At 37.9% G+C, this 22,250-nt stretch overlaps 1 long non-coding RNA gene and 1 other non-coding gene across 2 annotated transcripts in view; both read left to right on the top strand.

Annotated features, from left to right (window-relative positions):
• Positions 1 to 22,250, top strand: part of LOC108404227 (uncharacterized) — a 416,170-nt gene that overhangs the window by 265,381 nt on the left and 128,539 nt on the right. The gene's annotated exons all lie outside the window — the stretch shown is intronic.
• Positions 920 to 991, top strand: TRNAA-UGC (transfer RNA alanine (anticodon UGC)). The gene has a single exon. It is a non-coding gene; the product is annotated as a tRNA-Ala (tRNA).

Here is a 22,250-nt window from a genome sequence, read left to right as displayed (position 1 = left end):
TCATTTCCCCCCAGTGACGGGGTCCCCTATTCTTACCCCCCAAGGGAATGAATGGGCCTCAGAATAGGTCACCTCAAAACATGCCACCCTGGCATTAGGATTATTTTGAGCCAAAGGTAATCGAGAAAACACAAAGGAGGAATGATCTCTCTGACCTCCCTCCATCTGCCCCGTAGCAAACTGTCACCCAGATTCCCCTTGTGAGCATGTCCCCTCCTCTGTACCGGGGGCGGATAACAGTCCTGTCACTGGAGATGCCGGGCACTGAGAAGTGTCTGCGCTGTCAGACCTTACCGGCTAGTTCTCACCTTCCTTTCGTGTCCCCCATACACTTACCTTCCCACAGTTTGCGCTCCTGAAAGCCTCAACCCCTTTTCCTGTGTCTTGTCACTTTCCTATGAATTTATTGCTTTTCATTGACGAGCTCTCAGTCCCAAGTTGCCCCTCTGAGTTGCTATCACTGGGTTTCTCCTTTGTGTCTGTGTGGTGCACCTGTTACTGAACTCTTTCTTGTTAATCTGTTTTATCAGCCTAATTTGCAGAGCCCCAGGTGCAGAACCTCAGGGAGTGGAAGAGAAAGGTCTTTCCCCTTCCTAAAGAACCAATGGGGAAATTATGGAATATAATTAAAATATTTTCTTGAACGTATGAATAGCTGGCCAAATAAACAATGTGAATTTTGAAGGAAGGTGGTGCTTCATCATCTCCATAAACAAAGCTTAGGAAACTTAGGAAATTTAGGACTACTGTACACTAAGGGTGTAAGATGTGTAGCCCCATGAGGAATGCCTCTGTGACTGGAATTTGAAACTATAGGAATCCAGTACTTTTTCATCCCTAGATGGCAACTATCTAGATCATCTCTTTAAAAGGGATGACTGTACTGCCTGGTCACCATTGTCAACTGGCTCCTAGGGCTGGGGATGTGGCTCAGTGGTAGAGCATATGCTTTGCATGCATGAAGCCCCAGGTTCAATTCCTGGCATCTCCATAACCCTTTTGTAGCTGTTTAAGCTCTTATGAGCATTTGTTAAATATTATGAGTGTCTTCACAGTGGAGCATGTGACCAGGGCTGCATATTAACAAACTGCAGATGACATCTCACTATGCTGAAAGAATGATTTGAAAAGCTAGTAATGTGATGATCATCTTTCCTTTCAATATTAATAATTTTTTTATTCAAAATAAAAACCTAGCTTTCCCAAATCTTTTCTATTTGATTCATTTACATTACACCTGTCATCCTATTTCTTTAAATAAAACCATATAAATTGCCAGATAGAAACTTACCTGCTCTGCCATGGTCATGGTCCACTTAAACAATAAAAATGCAGCAAATATGCTTATAGCACCCCTTATTTCTATAATACATTATATTAATATGTAAAAATTATATGTAAAATATAAATTACATAATTTTATAATATTTTATCATACATACTGTATCCTTTTAGGAGTCACACAAAGTTACATAAGATAACAGTGCCAGGCCTGCCTCATAAGCATCACACACTTTAATGCCATGTCCTAGAATCCTAGACAGTTACAGAATTTAAAGCTGCAGTGGAACCTGTGGAAGTAAACTGGACTGGTTGAGATCAAGCATTTTATAGTTACCTTTGCTGTACAATTTTGATCTCCACACATAAAGATGTGTAGAGTCAGAGGTTCTAAAATAGCTCCTGTCTGTCTTTGGTGGAGAGGATCTTGAGTCAGCCTTCGGGTGACCCGGCCAGTGAAACCTAGAGACCTTGGGCGTGTCTGCACAGGGAACTGAACACAGTGGATTTCTGCCTGCAGAGGAAGATCCTACCCACAATTATACAGATGTGTGTATTTATTTTTTATTCTCTACTATGAAGTGTTATTTTATCTTGAAGACTGTTATATCTTTTTCTGGGGAACCTTAGTGCCATGAATTCAGGTTTGTACGATAGAACAACCAAACAAAGAGATGTCTTTGGAGAGGCCTCTTTTTCTGCCTTATGGATCTATTTATTTGGTTGTACGCTTTCATCCTAACATGTGTCAAGTTGTATTTACCACTTTAATGTGAACAGAATTAAGATAACTCCCATGATGCCAGCCAGGCTTTTGTCTCGAGTGATGTTTGGCGTGAGCGAGGCTGCCGTTTCCCCGGTGCTGAACATCGCCCTAAAGTTGGCAGTGATTTTCTTTACTTGTTTGCATTATGAATAAAACCTGGGGATCAATTATCAACAATTTGCTGGGATAAATCTAAGACCTTCAGATCAAAGACATTTTTAATTATGTAATACAAGGTTGTACATGGATTCATATTTCGGAGGAAAATTAAAAACCCCCTTAACTTATTCACAATCTTTGAGAAGCCATTAAACCTGAGAAGAGAGCTAAGTAGTTTCTCTAATTCTAACATATATTACACATTTTATTGCTTCATTTGAAATAGTATCTCTTCTTGGTGTGCTCTCAAGTCAAAGCTCCTCTTCTTTGTACCCTAGGATGTTTAGAAAGGGGGCAAGGAAGGTCACACGCACAGGCTTGACCCCTGTCACTACCTGCCCAAAGCTGTGTGACAATCCCCACATTTTCTTGACAGCCTAAACTATACCCATCTTTTTCTTTAAGCACTTAAGTGTGACTAAACTGTCAAGCTCTTGAACTGAAGTCAAATACCATTTCATTTTTTATATATTCTTGAAAATGAGAGAACTGTCATAGAAGTAAAACCAGATACCATAAAAAAATAAATAAGTATTAGATGTTTTCTATGCCATGGAAGACTCAAGAGAGGAAAATAAAATCATACAACAACTAGGAACAGTGATAGCTACGGAGTTTGCTCTGTATCAGGTGATGCTTATAAGCTTCACTAATATTATCTCTGGGATTCTTTACACCGAGCTCATGAGATAGGCAGAATTTAGGTCCCACTTGAAAACTGAGGAAACTGTTGAAATGGGGTGCTGACCAATCACTTCAGGTCTTTGGTCCAGCAAGGAGGGCAGCGTGAGTCAGTCTGGCCCCAACTCTGAATGATTTTTATAGTGTTGAGAAATAAATTTGCCTGTATGGGTCTCAATTCCTTTGCTCAGAGGAGGTAGTGTTTCTGCCAGAGCAGAAAGAGTCTGGCCTTTCTTGCCGGTTGGATTCTAAACCCAGGATTCCAACTAGATGTCTGGGTGGGTCTCATGGCCACAGTGACCCTCAGTAATTTTATTTCACAAAAAATGTAGATAATAATACTTCCATACATTTAGGGGGATTTGAAAATTTAATGTATTTCGCATGCCTTGCAGCATTTCCGATACATTGACACTCAGAGTTCCTACCCTTTCCCTCTATCAAGTAACAGAAAGATGATATGCAAGAAGGTCGTAACTCTAAGACAGTGATTCTAAAACAGGCCTATTTCTTGGAGAACTAAGGAGTGTAACTGATGAAAAAAAATTTAAGTACATGGAAATGGAAATGAGTCCAAAGTCATTGTGTATTAAATTAGGAAAAGATTATAATAGAATTATTCAAATTGGATTCAGAGTATGGTAACAGTGCTTGGAGCTTGAAGAAGATAAAGAACTTAGAGACGGGAGAAATGTGGGAATGTTCAGGGAGCCAGGAAACAAGGCAGGTATTGGAGGCTGAACAGCCTTTTAAAGAGGCAGGAAAGTGCTCCCCATTCTTGATGTGACACGTGCTGAGGGAGCCAGACGGCATGAGACATTAAGGGATGGGTGCTTCTCCGTTTGATAGGAGCGGAGAGTTAATAACAATGCAGTCAGGAAGCCTGAACTTGCAATCAAAGCTGGGAGGCCTGTAAGATTCTAAGGAATTTGCTCCTCATCCTGGTGATAAAGGGTGTCAACCACTCAAGGTTAGACTTCATTGCCGGTTGCTTTTTTTTCATTTCCTGTTCACCCCTTGATTCCCATCACATTCAGCTCAGAATCGCTCTCCCCTGCCCGCATAACTAGGTGCACCTCCCCCAGCTTCCTTCTATCAAAATCACACTCAGCTGTACATTCTCGGTTTTGTCTCCTCTCCTGACTCTGAGCTCCTCAAGAAGAGTAATAATATCTTAATCACATTTGTGTTATTTTATAATAAACTTTACATTTACAGTAGTTCTAGATTTATAGAAAAATTGAGAAGATCATACAGGGTATCTGTGTACTTCTGCACAGCTTTCCTTATTGACATTGTACATCAGTAAGGTGTGTTATTAAAGTTAATGAACTGATACATAATTAACTAAGTCCACAGCTTATTCAGCTTATCCTAGTTTTTACCTAACACCCTGTCTCTATTCCAGGATAGCATCCAGGATACAGCATTACATTTAGTTGTCCTCTTTTCTTAACTTCTTCTTTAGAATAACTCTTTCTGGGACTCCTTGTTTTTGATGACCTTGACAGTTTTGAGGTCAGGTATAGATCCGGGGTGGTAAATTGTAAGATATCCCTGTGTTGGAATTAGTCTGATGTTTGTCTGAGGTGTAAGCTTCTGTTATGCATTTTAGGAAAGGAAAGGAGAGGTAAAGTGTTATTTTCATTACATCATATCAAGTCTCTGTCCTGTCAAAATACCTTATCTTTCTTAATTTTGACTTGATGGCCTGGCTGTAGTTTTCCAAGTTCACATACTGTGTGGTCCCCTCCCTCCATACTGCACTGCGCTCTTTGGAAGGAAATCACTGTGTGTGTGTAGCCCACACTTAACGGCAGGAAGGTAGGCTTCTCCTTCTGTCAGGTAAACAACCAATATTCATTATTTTGAATTCTTTGATATGGGAATTCTCCAGCATTTATTAATGTATTTGATCATTTATTACTTATTTGTCAGTAAGTACTGATGGATAGTTGTTTTATATTTCGGGTTAAAACCTGATGCTACTTTCTTGATTTTCTTGCTCCACTTGGTTGTGTTTTGACTATGGGGAGCTCTTTCGCTGGGCTCCTGTGTCCCTTTGACACAATGTGATGTGTTGACACAAATGTGTATTTGTGAGTGTTCAGCACTTGCTTACTTTCTGATACTATGAGATGTTGCAGGCTCATTTTGTAGATTTCCTGTCTCAATCCTGGAATCAGCCACTTCTCTAAGGAGCCCTGGTTCCTCTATTTTGAGGAATGGTCTCAGAAACCAATATCTGGGAGTTGGGTGTGCTTATTGGTAGTGAGGCATCATTTCTCTGAGGTCATCTGGCCTGACTGAGCAAGAAATTATATGTATGGACACTGACCTATATATATGTGTACGTATATATGTATATACTATATATATATGTATGTATGTATATGTATGTAACTAAATATATAGATATTCATAATATCTGTACTGATTCCCACATGTACCCATCTGTATCCATACTGAGTGAAATGAGTTCATACTAATGTCTCACTCTAATGCATCACTACCTGGGTGATTCCTGCTTTCCCACCTTGCTTAGCTATAAAGTCCTCCAACAGTAAGACGTGTGGTTCCCAAGATCTACCATGTATTTACTTACATGTTCAGGACCAGTTGTCATAGCTGCATCAGAATTGTTAACCTGTATCCCGCCCCCCCACCGAAACAGCTTTATCAACTAGAAAACTGCTCAGGTGCAGCTCATGTTGCCTTTAGCCTTCCCGGTTCCACCTGCTGCCAAAGCTCCTAAGCGGAGCGCCTTTCCCCGGCCCCTTGCACGAGAGTCTCATGCATTTGTAATACAGTTAGAATCTCTTGTCACAGTGGGAATTCCTTCCTCAGGTGTCCTAACTTCCTAATGATTTTCTGATTTTCATACTTTTTGCTGTGAAGTTCTGCAGGGTTTGGCAAATGTATAACATCATTTATCTCTTATCACAGTATCATACAGCGTAGTATCAATTCCCTAAAAACCTCCTGTGCTCCACCTATTCTTCCTCCCCATTTCTCCACAGACTCCTGGTAACCAGTGATCTCTGTATAGTCTCCATGATTTTTGCCTTTTATATGTTGCCGTATAATTGGAATCACACATATAAATCTCTTTCAGAATGTCCTATTTAATATATCAATATACATGGAATTCCTCCATGTTTTCCAAAGCTTCAGAGCATGTGATGAATATTTGAATGACAGAAATAGAGTACATTTGTGTATAGATGGCATTTTTTTTTTATCTATAGTGAACATGAGGTGCTAGGAGGCACGTGGGTTTTTTTTATTCATTTATTTGTACTTGTTTGGCTTGTTATAGCAGATGTTTAGTACTAGCGTCCAGGGCACCCGTGACCCACAGGTATGGATTAGCGAGTCCGCGAATGTCCTGAGAGAACGTGCAGAATGTTCGTGGACATACACAGACACGAATGGAGGCTGTGTCTTTACTTATTTTACAGTTATCTTCCTCTAATTTCCATGCTGAAATCACATGCAAGCTGTATTTGATAGTTGTGATAACAAATTAAATGTCTTATACCATCAAAAATCTATTGTCGAATTAAGAATTGCTGATACTGATTACTAGAAAGAGCAGCTGCTTAAGGTGATTTTAATCTGTTGCTTTCACTTTGTAAATTCCTTGAAGTATCCCATAAAGGCTTAAGTACACTTATAGAAATAAGTTTATCTTGAACAATGACATGAAAAAGTCACTAATAAGCTCCCTTTAGTAAACCGCAAGTTATTTTCTGTTGCAATATCCAGAAATGTGAGCTCCAAAGTATCTAGGAAATTGTGTCCTTGGGAGGGTGATCAGCAGAGTCCCAGCGTCACTCTCAGTCGCCGGTGCGTGATGGCCCAGGAGCCGTGGCACGTGAGGAGTGTGTCAGGGTACTGCGCTGAGCATAGGGTTTCCCACTAAGCTCAAATTTCTGGAGGATGAGAAAGCTCTTCTGTGCCAAATCCATTGTTCCTAACCTTAATTGAATTCCTCTTCTTTCATAGAATCACACAACTCTGTTCCCTAACCAACCATGTGCCTTTCTGTTGGTGAGGTAGCTGCCATGCGTGCTGATGCTCCGTCAGAGGCTGTCTGACAGATGCAGGGATGCACCCCACTGATGCTATGCGGACCTCCCCAGGAGGCCAGGCCACTGTCAAGGTGACTCCTGGGTCCCTCCATGGGCTCTCACTCTGCAGCCCATCCTGGGCACCATGCCCCCAGACTCCCCTCGCTCTCTGGCCCTTGAATATAAAGCGCCTTATTCCTGCAACTTGCAGTGACCTTTTCTTCCTGACCACACTCAGATTGATGTCCTGAAATTAAATAGCTTTCTTCAAGATAGTTGAGGATTTATTTATATGTTTGTAGATTGTTACATTTATATATGTACTTACTTTATCTAAGAGCAGAAAAAAGGTAAAGCTTGGGTTACATACTGATGGATTATTTTTCCTAGAATTTGCACTCATAGGTGAAAAAAACTTAAAAATTCCATAGATTTTACTTCATTTTATATGCAATGTAAACATTCTAAATGTAAAGCACAATTATAGAAAAGTCATTAAATATTCTTACCTGATAGAGAGTAAACTCAAGAAGTGTGTTTATGGTTATTTACAAAGTGTGTAAAGCCAAATAAAATACAGAAACTGGTATTACTATTAGTTCACAATTTGTAACCAGTTGAATTCATCTATTGCAGACTGTTTGCAAGGCAGAAGGTTTAAACAACCACTTTTCACTCTCATTCAGACACAGGGCTGAAAGAAACTTTTACTAACCATGCTTAGTACTGATTTTGTCTTGAAGTTTCTTTCATTTACAGAAACAATGCTCAAAATCAAGATTTAAAAATACAAGTTTCTACTGCTCAATCTGTACATTCAAGGAACAGTAATCGAAGTTGTTGCTTTGATTTCTACTTAGCAAATCTTGTGACCCTAGGCAGGAACTGATAGTCTTAGTCCCATCAACACATCAGGAAATAGACTTGATTTTCAGCTATCAAAGCTGCGGTAGAATCTGTAATGTGGGGCATGTACGGAGAATGTGATCTTCATGCGTTCTTCTGCCGTTACATGGTGTCTGTCGTTTTTGAGGCTGCCAGTCATAAGGATGCCACCTAGAATTCCTCATTGCTGTTATCACTCAAAGCCCACCTCAGAAACAGCAATGGACAGGATGGAAGGTGAAGAAAGAATGCCTTTTCCAAAGTTAACTGGAGAATTGTGTACTATTGTTATCAGTTTCCTCTGACCACGGACATGAACTTTTCCTTTACATGTATGTCAGTCTGGGAAAGAGTTACCACATTTCAGTTGCGTGTGGATGGGAAGGTCCTCTGTACTGTTTCACCTTCACATGACTTCATGTCACACTTCTGTTAGGGTTGCTCTCAGGACCTTCAGAGTAAAGTACATTAAACTTTGTGATGTCCATGTATTTAAAGATTATGTAATACCTCCTTCAGGGATAATCTTCTGGACTGCGCATCTCTGAGGTCAGTGAATTTGCAGAGGTCCAGTTAGAAGCCATCATTGAGCATGACGTTATTATGTCCAAAAGATTCTCTACTTCTCTAACATGCGAGAGTAACTTAAAAAAAAAAAGCATTTGGTAAGTGGATCTTCTCTATTAATAATACATTATTAAAGTTGCTTCTGTGTACTCTTAATTTTAAATCTCTTGAGACAGCAATTCCATTATAGTGGTGTTTCTGATAGCTCTAAGTCTTCTTTAGGGATATCCAGTTAATATTCCAAATTACAGATTCTTTACATTTGAAGAAAATGCTGTTGACTAACACTGAAACTGGGAACTGATTTTTTTAAGCATTCTATCTATATTTATGAACAGTTTACTTTTTAAGATTTATGCCAAAGAGAAATTGATCTTTCAGTAGTGATGACACTTCCCTAAATAATCTGTCATGTGGAAAATTACACATAAGTACATGCTCTCTCAATATATTATTACTAATTCCCAGCGTAAGTAAGAAAACTAAGACAACTTTATATTCTCCCCTTAAGTAAACAGACTTACATGATTGACATAATCATCATTTCTCTTTTATTGAAATAAAAATAACTTTTAGGTAACAGACTGCTTAAAATCCAAAGGCAGTAGAGTATTTCCCTATTTTATCTTACCTATGAAATGGAACAAAAAGTAATTTGTCCAGGATAAAATGAGTAACAAATATGGAGAATGTTAAAACTGCTACTCAGTTCCCTCATGTATTTTGCTTAGAAGCAAATATCAATGATTGCCATGTCTCCATGTCTCCGAGAGAAAACTAAACTCATATATGGGTATGCTTTTTAAAATTTATTAATCATGATATTGCAATTCATTTTATACTCTTGCAATGTTTCAGTAAAGTATTACTTTATGGAGAGTAACAATTGCTAAAATTTTAAGCTCCACTCATAATTTTCTTTGGTTAGATATCTTCCATACACCCTTGTACTCAAACTGAAGAAATAAAGCAATTAAATTGTCATAGACTTTGCAATGTTTTACCAATGTGGCCGATTTCTTTGTGGTTGAATGAGTTGTGATGGGTATCACCTATCTCCCAATTTCTCTTAAGTTTCACTTATGTGAGCAGAAATCTGTAAGAAAAAGACTCATTGGAAAAAAATATTTTAAGGTATGGCTGTAATTTTATGCACATAAAGTCCACATCAGATCTCATAGACTAACAGGTACATACATTAGAGCATTACTGTGCATGTGGTATCTCTTTTCTGATTCTTTATATCGTAACAATGCTTCAAGCTCTAGGACAGATCTCTCTTTAACAGTAGTAGTAAATTTATCAAGCAACATAATAAAGCATTCAAGTGAAGGAGGGCTGGAGTCAAATCCCAGCTCTTCCGTGGATAGATGGGACCTTAAGCCAGTTACTTATCTTTGGTGTATCTCTATTTCCTATTATAGGAAATGATAGTATCTGTCTCATAAGGTTGTTGGGAGGATTCAGTGATTTAATAAATGTAAAATATTTTGAAGAGTGGGTGACATATAGTGTTTTATAATTGCAGATTACTGCTATCTCACTTAACTTTATCAAAACCTTTGAGTTAGTTATTTTACTTTTCCATTTTTTTGAGATAAAATCTCCTGAGATTAAGCTATTTTAATTAACTTACCAAAGGTCACATATCTTGTAAGAATTGCATCCTGGATTCTCACCCAGACTGTATGATCAAAGTCCATGGCTTTTTTTCTATGCTGTAATTTCTTCGTCCATATGTATTTTTCCTGACATCTTCACCTTTTGTTATCCTCGTGTTTCTCCTAAAATGTCCCGCACTGATAAAGTCATGGTACAGTTCATAACTTCCTATGTACTGTTTTATAAATACCATTTTCCATATTTTTATATTTTATTCATCCAGATAGTTCAGAATCTCATCAGATCAATGGTTTTCCCTTAGAGAACACAGTCTTCCAGAGTCTGTGCCATGGTCCAAAGGGAGTAGGATTTCCTCAATACACAAGATTTTATTGGCACAAAGCTGGAACGATATGGCTTATAATATGCACAAATTGAATTTATAAATTTCTTTAGAAATTTCTTGAAATGTCGGCATATGTATTCAGCACAATTATGCTTCTCTTCAAAAGCCAGTCGTATACCATTCCTCAGAATCCTGGATGTTCTGGGTGCACAGATTAAAGCTTGACTAGAGGATTCCTCAAGAGCTGTACCGAGGAGAAAAGGCACATTGGGCCAAAAGTAGAAGTCCGTGGATATTTTCACCTGTCCAGAAGGCACAGGCATGTGTAGTGATTGAACTGCACAGCACAAAGGGCCTTCAAAGTCTGTGTTCTCTTTAGCTGCCAAGTCAAAGCTTGCTTCATAAAATAAGAGTTCCTTGGAGTGATTCTGAATTATGAAATGGTAGTCTGCAAAGAATATTTGTATTCTAACCTCTAGTATAGTAAATGCAGAATATATTAATTCAGAGTAGTCTAGACTAAAATAAGCTTCCTTGAATTAGTGAGCTGTGACACTGAGCGAAAAAGGAGCATTTACCCTTGTCTCAGACAGCCGAATATTTATGATGTCATATTTTGCATTATACAGGCAATAAATCAAACACCATGGTGGGACTGAAGAGAAGTGTGTTAAAGACTTAGTAGCAGTACACTCTGACCTGACCCATTTCTTAAACTTTGGGCAGGTTTCGAAGTTCACCAGCAGTTGTGAAGGACTGTGATGAGTACCCAGACGTGCTTGACACAGCCACTTAAGCTACATTGTGATACCCACTTTTCTTCTCACAATTAAAAGGATATTACATTTATTTAAAATAATTTTAATGACTAGATTTAGCACTTGACTAGATCAATGTTTAATTTTAAATTTTAAATAAATATGAACATTTAAATATTTTATAATTTTATTTGTCAATTAGTCCTCAGGAAAGCTGTAAAAAAAAAAAAAACCAACGATAAACAAGGACTTTTAAAATACAACAATATATAAACGGCCTGATTAAAAATGAGCCATAGCCGAATGAAGTATCAACAGATACTCACCAGAAAGATACACAGGTGACAAATGAGCAGGCAAGGAGACGCCCCACATCGTACGTCATCCGGGAAATGCAAATTAGAACAGCAAGGAGATACCACTACACATGAACTAGAAGGGCAAGAATCTGGAACTCTGGCAGCATCGAAAGCTGCAGCAAGATACGGAGCAACAGGAACTCTCATTCACTGCCAGTGGGAAGATGAAATGGCACAACCAGTTTTGAGACATTTGGCAGTTTATTATAAAATATTAGGAAACCAAATACACTCTTACCATATGATCCAGCAATTGCACTCTTCGCATCGAACCAAAGGAGTTGAAAATTTATGCTCAGACAAAAACCTGCACATGGATGTGTATAGCAGCTTCATTCATAATTAGTACAACTTGGTGACAGTCAAGATGCCCTTCAGGAGGTGATGGATAAACCATGGTCCATCTAGACGATGGAATGTTATTTATTGCTAAAGAGAAATGAGCCATCAAGCCATGAAAAGACATTCAGGACCTTAAATGCATATTATAAGTGAAAGAAGCCACTCTTTAAAGGCAGCACACTATATGATTCCAGCTATGTGACATTTTGCAAAAGGCAAAACTATGGAGACAATAAAAGGATCAGTGATTGTCAGGGGTTGGGACAGTGGGGAGGAGAAAAGGGTGAATAGGCAAAGCACACAGTGGCTTTTTAGGGCAGGGAAAATGCTCTGCATGATACCGCAGTGGCCCTTACATGTTTGCCTGAACCCACAGAATGCACAGCACCAAGAGTGAACCCGAATGTACGCCATGGGCTCCGGGCAATCATGCGTGTCAGTAGGTTTGTCAGTTGTAACAAATGCGCCACTTGGGTTGGGAAGTCGGTGATGGGGAGGCTGTGCATGTGCAGGAACAGGGAGCACCTGGGAACTCTCTGTACCTTCTTTGTCATTTGCTGGGGACCTAAATATCCTCTGAAAACTTAGGTTTTTATTAAAAATGTGATTATTTAGCAGGAGGTAATTTATTATCTAATCTCATCTGTATAGATAAGATTATAATTACAAGTGATACCCAGATTTTGTTTCCTTTATTAATATTCATTTAAAAATTTAAAAAGTGTGCAAGCATTTTGAATTACAACATAAATACAAAATGAAAAGTAAGTTTAAAAGATAATGGTGTGAAAACCAAGTGGGATAAGAGGAAAAAGTCTTGGACAAGGTATCAGAAAATATTAAAAACAGACCAAAAAACAAAACCAAAAAGCATCTCTTGAGCGATAATTAAAGACCTTTAGCTCAGGGTGGCCATGGATATGCAGCAAATCTCTTCCTCATTTATTCTCAAGGTCCTGGGCTGACGGGCTAAGTAATTTTCATAGCTGGGTAACAGCAGCTGGAGATGACAGCATGATAGCGGATTTAGAAATGCCTGCGTATTGTCCATAATCCTTTCCTTAAATTCCGTGTGTTTCATTTAAGACAGAGGAATAAATATCTGACTATCTTTCATCAATATAAAATAAGAGAAGAACAACTTATTAATGAGATTTTCCAGTCACTTCCATCTTCTGAAAATATTTGAGAAATGAGCATGTGTTTCAGAATTCTCACTTTAGGACTGTTCACTCACAGCGTTTTACTTAAAATTAGATTTGGATTCCATCTGGTATTGCAGATGGAAAAGATCTTCTCTTCAGCGGGAAGGGAAAATACATTGATCACATGCTTTCGCCATGCTGGAGAGCAGAACGCCTTCCATTTTTATTAAGTAGGGACACAACGAACAGCATGATCAGGGCACCACTTAAGGCCACGAACCGCAGGACCTGGCAACCGCAGCCCCTAGTGGATTTTGCAGTGCTTCTGCGACCTCTACCCACAAGGGTAAATGTTAGTGGAAAACGATCTAACTTTCCAACTGGTGCACCAGATACCCAGGACACGATATCCCACGGGTGGTCGTGCCTCAAGGCCCATATGCCGTAGCATCTGTCCTGACTCATCTTCCAACCTCTGGGGTAAGCACAGCAACTTGTTACTTGGGTCACATGAATGACTTGTCAGGAGTTTTCCTCTGCCCTAGTTTTTCACAGAAGCAGAGAGACAAAACAGACAACAGAGAAAATGGAAAGGTCTAAAGAGGACATTTCCATCCTTACCTTAGGGTTACTAAATGGGAGGGAGAAATTACGATCCCTTGAAAAATAATAGTCACTTTGTAAGTGAAACTTTTTCATTGGCCGATGGTCTAGTAGGAACCAGTGAGGTTCTAGTTTAGTTTTTCTAATTAATAAGTAGGAAGAGATTTTATTTGATTAACAGAAGAACAGTAGAGGGAAAATGTAATGGAGGAATTAAGAAAACGCACTTTGGTGCATTCTGCTTTTTCTTCTGTTTTTATTACTAGATAGGTCATAAATCTACACGCTCATTCTACCACAGTGAAGTTTATGTCACTCCTCTCAGTCTGAAGACAGCACTGATAGCAGATTTTGTTGACAGCGCTCCGTGATAAGACATTTGTGGGGATGGGCATTTGTTTTCTCTCATTGGTATAAAGCATGAACATTTAGAATATAGTCCCTATACATTGGCCGCTGACCAGACCCCATCAGTTCCTTGCCATGGGGGCCCATTAAGGCTACTCACAGAATGGCAGCTTTCCCTCAGAGCTCAGGCCCCAAGGCAGCAAGCAAGGGCCGACAGGACGGAGGGGCAGCATCTGTGACTATCCCAGGAACGGCATCCCACCGCTTTGCCGTCTTCTCCTTGTCAGAGGGGTCACGAGGTCCAGCCTAGTGAAGAGGAGATGGAAAGGCGTTGGTCCCGGGCATGGGGTCTAAGGTCCGTCCGACAGGCTGCGCTCCATCTTCAGGACCCGGCAAAATCTGTTACTCTTTCATGTGCTGACATTTTTATATGTAGGCATTGAAACACACTCCACTGTTTTCCTTGAAGCTGCTTTTGCACACCTTGTTTCTTTTTTCTGAAACACTTTTCTTTCCCAAGACAGAACCTCTTATATATATATATATATGCTTTAGGTACCAAATGCTCTACGAGATCTTCCCTGAACTCTCATTGACTGTCTTCCGTCCCCTTTGTAGTCCTCTATTATTGTGTGTGACATCATACTATACTGAATTCATTAGATTATGAATATTCCATTGCAGTTTGAGGTGCTTCAGAGCAGGGCCCTGTTACATTCAGGGCTCCTTGGATGAATATCAATCAATTATAAAATGAAATGAATGGTTTTATTTAACCACATTAACCACTATCATTTAACTGATTTATGATCTCCAGTTTGTGATATATCACTGTTGTAATACTGTCCGTTCTATGAAAATAAAACATGTAAAAGCGAAATGATAAGTTCAGTAAATCATTGATCACCACCTTCTGTTGATTGTGTTGATTGGGCAAAAAATAGCTATAAATTATGGTCTCTTCAAGGAGCTCATAATTTAGTGGTGGAAGTGTATGCTCCAGTTAAAGCTGCAAACCTCAGCCTTGTCACATTTAGTTACTTTTGTTCAGTCAGTCTCTTGATATTTTTCAGCCTTATAATAACAATATTGACACCTACTTCAGAGAGTTACTATAAGCATTGATTTTTTTTTTTTTTAACAATTCAAAATACATTGCTGACTGAGAAATTTTAACCACTTCGGTACTAGAGTTAAAGACAACTTTGGGTCCTTTATACTTTAATTTCCACTTTGTTTTCAAAACCAGCACAACTTTGACAACTATAAAGATGTTAGCCGGATGTAAGCATTGATTTTTATCCTCTTCTTAACATAACATTCTTTGGTGTTATTTTAGATAATCAATCATTGTACTGTGAAACATTCTTTGCATCTTCTCTACCAGTCTAATCATCTTCTGCAGAATGCAAAATTAAATGTGGTATAATTCTGAGCACGTAAAGGGGGTGTGTAATGGTTATATTACTTTCTCTGTTATAGTAAACAGATTTATTTATATGGCACAGTAGTGAAAATATGTAATAAAATAATATAATATGATAAAAATGTACCATTTGGCTCAAAAAATGACAAATATTTTCCAGGTAATTTCTGTTTATAATAATGATTTAAAAATCATAAGTCTTCTCAGAGACAAATGATGGAGTATGTAATCATTTAGTTAATGATTTATTTCTAGAATCAATGACCTTGATAATGAAAAAGCAAGGTCATAAAGAGGAAACTGTTGTGATGGGAGGTTTTAGAGGGTGTGGTAAGCCTCAGTATCTTTATTTTACAGTCAGAGGCAAGAAATAACAAGTAAAACTGGTGGAAGAAGACAGAAGATCAAGCATACAATTTACTAACCGGTAATAGAAGAGCGTCGTGATACAGTATCTGCTTGGAGGACAGGAGTGAGGGGAGGTAGAGGGTAATTTAAATCGGCCAGATTCTCATCTTTCAGTGACAACCAGCAGCAGATAGTGTACAAAGTCAGTAGATAAATGATCTGTAGGGTAAGTCATGACAGTTGCTGCCTACAATCACCAAACCTCAAAAATGTTATAGGCAAAAGCAATAAAGAGGTACAAACTATAAAACAAATATATATATATATATATATGTATATAAATAATATAAAATAAATACAGTTATAAAATAAGTCACTGGAATTAAGAGCACAGCATGGGGAATATAGTCAATGATCTTGCAATATCTTTATAAGGTGACAACTACACTTTTCATGGTGAGCCTTTTATAATGTATATAATTGCTGAACGAGTATGTTGCATGCCTGAAAATATGACACTGTTTATCAAGTATACTTCAAAAAAAAACAAAGACCCCACTACACCTAAAAGTCTCTGCAGACAGAATTGAGGGAGCTAAAGGATAGAGCACATGTCTGTGCTGTTCATGCTAGACTTTTTAATGTTTTATAAATGTTTTAATTCTCTAACAAAATGAATAAAACATATTGTAGCACCCCTCATTGTCCAAAATTGACCTAAATGTCTACAGTATAATATTTCTTTCCACTTATTTGGGGTAGAAAAAAGTTATGCCATTTTCTCAGAAGATATAAAAACAGCGATTCTTCAATGTAAGTATTTTAATCTGCATATAATGACATCAGTTAAGAAAAAAAATCTGAAAGAATTGAAACTGGGAAGGATTATGGCTTTGAGAACAGTGTGGTGTGGTGGGCAGAGCTCATATTTGCAAGATGGATAGAGTTTAGGCCATATTATTTGCCAATTGAAGTATGTGGTTACCAGTTACTTAACCTTTCTAAGCTCATTTACATGTGTAGATTGGAGTTAATAGATACCTAGCAGGGTCCTGTACATATTAACTGTGATAGTTTAAATAAAGTTTCGTATGTAATAATAATTTGCAAAACATCGGTATTCTGGTGTTCTGGCTTTACTGATTGCTTGAGAGAAGGTGAATCAGATCAGCTGTCGTATGAGCTGGGGTGGCTGGAAGATGTCTGCTTCATGGATAGCCAAAGTCCCTAGCTCTTTACGGCTTGGGTCATCCACATTTTTCATCCTTATTTAATACAAAATTCTCTCAAAATTTAATAATGATTTTAACTAGGTCACCCTCACAGATACACTGTTCCTCTTTTGATTTTATATGTATTTTCCCATTGACCAGTTGGAATTCTTTAGGGTATGCGACGCAGATGAGAGACTAGTGAATTCTCCTTAGCACCATCAGATCCACCCTCATCACCTTCCCGGGGTGCCACTCTCCTTAAGTGTTAACATCCCTGTCAATGTAAATGAACAACATGGTTTGCTGAACTTAGGAAAAATCTACTCCTTTGAAGATAAGAATCACTTTTTAGCACAGTTGCCATAAAACATTTGTGTGGCTGATACTCATTTACTCACCATATGTTATTCTATGCGACTCAACAAAACATGTACATATATATATATATTTCCACGATGATTAGGATGACTTTTGCAAACTCTCAGTGGCTAAGAACTTAACAGAGTTGCTGTGATTAGGAAATAGGCATCCTAGTCTTTTTTTTTTTTTTTTCGGTTGCATATATTGACTCGTGCTTCCTATACCTGGGCTGAGTAACCGTACGAAAAGAGTTTTTAAAAAATACTTGGGAATTACATTTCTTTGTAGTTTAGTCATACCAAAAATCCTTTCCGTGTCATAAATTTATAATTTCCTGAAAGAGATACTCTTTCACATCATTTAGTGGTATAATCTGAGATACATTAAATGTAAGATTTATTATGTACATAGAACTTGGAAAAAATTCCAAGTATTATTGCCATTGTAAGAAACAATTTTTACCAAACTCTTTTCTGTTAGTGTTTTGTCAACTTATAATTAATGCAATTGTTTAATTATCTGCTCTGTTGAAGTGCTAAAGTCTCAATATTGTGTGTTCACCTTTGGAAAATATAGCTAGTTCTCAGTATATTTATCTTCTCTTCTTTGTTTTGTGAAAATTGGACCCAAACCCTCTGAAATGCAAAAATTCTTGGCCCTTATCCTTGTCATTTCACTTTAAAGGATAAATTAAGACAAATAAAAAGGTAATAGGGAAATAAATTCTTTTCCTTTAGCAATTATTTAAACACAAAAATGAGCAACAGCAATCATAATTTGCTAAGGTATATGGAGAATGTGTTTTGACCTAAAATGGAATAAAATGAGTGGAATATTAAGTCTAAAGAAAAATAAAAAATTTGAAAATGATGGAAGCGATCATGGAGCTGACTAGGCAGGTGGGGCAGACTACGTGTATTTAACTGGACAGTTGTGTATGTCATCTACAGTTAGGGTGAGGTTGGAGAAGAGGAGATTTAAGTTGTTAAATGTTTTTAAAGACTGAAATCTATTAGGTAGTCCAAGACTCTTTGTCAGAGAAATGAGATGTTTCTAATACAAGACAGGGCAGCCTCAGAAGTGATGGAAAACGGTGCTGTCAGACACACATCAGTGAAATGTCATTGTCACTCACTTATGTTTCTCTATAGTAGGTAGTTAGAATAGTTGAAACTCAAAGTATTCCATTAAATATAACTATTATTTTAATAAATGAAGGACAAAAGGAAATATTATATTACCTGAGATTGAAAACAGAAAATTGCGAATATTTTGACTGCAACAGATGAAGCATAAGTGACCTTCATTTAAGGGAAAACTGTGTACGATAAGAAATTCTGCAAAGAATGGTGTTATTCACAATCCTTACTATAAATTATTGTATCCATACTATTTTGCTAAGGTATATTGCAAGATCTCTTTAACTTGGTGCTTTATTTTCTACTTCAAAAGAGTAAAGAAGAAAGCTTACATCGGTTAAGCATGTCTTCGTGAATGGGATTTATTATTTTAAGTTTTATATATTCTTGATGTCTTTCTAATCAGTCTTCCAAATAAATTGGAAATCAGAGAGAGAGGGTTTTCAAAGTTGACTTATTTGTGAATGAAAACATTAATCTATGGTAGAATATATAAAACATGAAATTACAGCATTTCTGAATAAAATCACAAGTTAATCAAATGGCTAATATCTATCCTCCTACACACAGCTCCACACTGTGAAGGAGCTTAGTATCCATGGCAACTATCACAGCCTAACAGTCTGTTGTTCCCATACCACTCTTTTTTTGTTTGTTTTGTTTTAGATCAAGAAGAATTCCCTAGGCTTATTGTTAATATTTTGTGCTAGCAAACTACTGAACCAAGGAAAGAATCTTGCTAGCAATTGTGTTTGAGATTAACTTGGGAAAAATTAATTTGCTAAAGACAAGAGTGAAAGCCAAATGGTCGCAATAAATACAACGCAATCAAATATATGAAATTTATGGAGTCATTCAAAAGGTCAAATTTAGAATCGCCAGCTGTGAATCTAATTGAAAATAAAAAAGTATTGATTTCTTTATAGTTTTCTGAGCAATTGGATATGTAAAAACATACATTAGACAGGAAAACCAATTGGTGCTAAACCATTATAGTTACTCATATATTTATAAAAATAATAAATGTGCAGAGGAATCTTTGATCTAAAATCAGTGTTAATGTTTTATTATTTATTTTTCAAAGTTCAAATTTCCCCAAAGGGGAAAACATCATGATAAAAAAGTAAACCTTTTGAGAACATACTTGGTAAATGTATAACATAGTCATTTCTGTTTCTATGAAGTCAGAGTTGAGATGGATTATGACAGTGATGACACTGGTTCCTTTCTTTATCTAGAAAAACGTTTTAGGACCAGTTGACCAATGAAGTTGCAAGCAAGTCACATAATTTATGAGAAGAGAAATAAATGTAATTTATTTCCTTTTATACATGACATAAACCACTCAGCCCTTGTCTGAATTACAAAATGGCTTATTAAATCCTTTTTAATAAGAAGAGTGGTCTCTTCTCCCCCTCCCAGTACTTCTGCTTCAGCAGGTTTGAGGTTAGGCCTGGGAATGTGCATTTCCCTGTCCCAGGGGTGAGGGGTGGAGGTCCTGGGGCTGCTGGTTGGGGACTCACTCCCCTTTGACCACCACTGCCTCAGAATATAAAACATCTCTTGCCTTCTACAGCTTCTACATTTCTAATCATTTGTCTCTATTCCTGGCTTATTTCCTTCAATATCTTACTCATTATTAGTTCTTCATATTAACCTAAAATGCATCTCTGAAATGTATTTTATTTTAGTCTTCTACTTTTGAAGTTTAAATGATCACATTTTTGTGGATTATTCTCAAATCTCTCTAGACTTTCTGAGGCTCACATCAACCATTTCAAAATTGTTTACTTGTTCATATGATACTGATACTTTGCTACTATGATCCCATCTCATTTGGGCTTATTTCCCACAAATCTAAAGGAGATAGAACACTTCATATAGTACAGGACACATAAACATTTCTACTTTCTGTGATTCCCATAAGAAAATCTGACATGTTTGATTTATGTTATGTGTTTTGTTAGTATACTCTGGCTTTGCTTCTTAAAAATTTCTTATACATTTCAGATGTTCTGAAATCAACTGAATTGAATATATAGAGTTGGAGGAAGTCCACTGATTCTTGAATCAGTGGTTAAGGAATTCACATTTCTATCACAATATGTTAGTTGAAACTGTCTAGTACTTATTATCTTAAAGCTGGTATTTTTCTTTCAATGTAACCAATTAATATTATACCCCGAGCAGGGATTACACTTGTATTAGGTTGGCTCAAGGCCATGCTGCTGAAACATGCCTTGAAATATGAAAGCTTATTTTTCTCTCATAAGGGTCCAGGGTGGGCTCCGTATCCAGAAGTCATGTGGGAACTCTCCCTGTCAGGAAAGCTCTGACATCTGTAACATGCCGTTTCCATTTCTGCATCTAAAGCAACTTCCCCAGGTGTCCTCCAAGGTAGCTCTCCACTGTCTGCATTCAAACCAGAGAGAGAAAAGGGGCATGCCAGGCCAGAACATTCATATTCTTAAGGACCTAATGTGGAAGTTACACACATTTCTTTTATAGCCTATTGGTCAACGTTGTTCACACCTAGCAACAAAGAGAGTGCTGAGTGATAATAGTCAAGAGACTCTTACATTTGCGCATGTCTTGTGGGTGAGGCACCCTGTTGCCTTTGCTCTGGACTATGTTTTCAAGGTTTTTTGTGTATTGAATAGCCTTGTAAGATCAAGAGAATGTCTACAAAGCAAAGTTCACACATGTTTACTGCTCTCTGGCTCTTAGCTTCCTAAGTTAGGTTTCTCTTCTGTAATGTAGTTCCCTGTGTATCATTCAGCCATCTTCCTGTGACCCTGTGGGGACTGGGGCACAGGGCTCATCACAAGACAAAGCTTATATCCTACATACCATTATTGCTGATGTAGAATCTAAGCATTAGTAAGATTAGTAAATTAGCATAAGCATAGCAATCTTAGAAACCTAGAAACCATTTTCTGAGGGTGTGACACAGGAAGAAAAAAAAAAAAACTGGGCCTGGGTAAGGCCTTGAAAAACAAGTTAATCATGAGCACTGGGTGGTGGGCAGCTGTGACCCTTGGTCAGCTAACCTTGGTCAGTTAACCTTACATACCAAGCTTATCGTGCAGAACCTCCCCAACCATTGAGGAGTAGTCTTATTCTGCCCTTGCTTAACCCCAAGATGTATGTCTTGCAAGAGTAATGTATAGTTGTGGAAAATTACTATGAGTTAAGTGCTTTGAAAATGCTATATAAACCCTTGGCTTTGAGTGCTCGAGGTCCTTGTTGAGACCCGCTGCGTAGGGCTGACACTTGGACCCCAGCTAGCTGGTTCCTGAATAAATTCCTCTTGCTTGTTGCATCAAGAGATGCCTTCCATGAGTGATTTGGGGCAGCGTCCTCCTCTGGGAGAATCCAACACTGTCAAGCCAATGGAATACTGTACTCTTTGGAAAGTTAGCCAGAAGCCAAAAACATGGAAACAGGGTTGTATATTATAGGGGGACAATGCTCCTAAGCTGTCTCATTTCTGCACATCTTACAAGCAGCATATGTCACCAACAGCCTTTTTTTGCAGGGCTGTCTTTTAAGGATGTTTGTTTAATGAACAGCTTCAGAAGACAGAGCACAGTAAGCATGGTTCTTGTCTTTTACAGAAGGTCGGCTTTCCATAAACTCAGGTTCCTGTCCTGTAATACTACACGTGTGAGCAGATGTCATTCGATGCCTCTCATGTCTTCTTGTGGAAACTGGAGCAAGAAAATGTTTATACTTTGGTATAGTTTCTCTCCAAAATTCATGTGTTGAAATACTAACCACCAGTGCCTCTACTGCATTAAGAGATAAAGCCTTTAAAGGAGTAATTAGATTAAAATAGGGTCAGATGG

Source organism: Manis javanica, chromosome 9, assembly GCF_040802235.1.
Source record: "Manis javanica isolate MJ-LG chromosome 9, MJ_LKY, whole genome shotgun sequence".
NCBI classification, from domain to species: Eukaryota; Metazoa; Chordata; class Mammalia; order Pholidota; family Manidae; genus Manis; species Manis javanica.
Note: the sequence above shows the minus strand (reverse complement) of the source record. Positions and strands in the feature narration are given on the sequence as shown.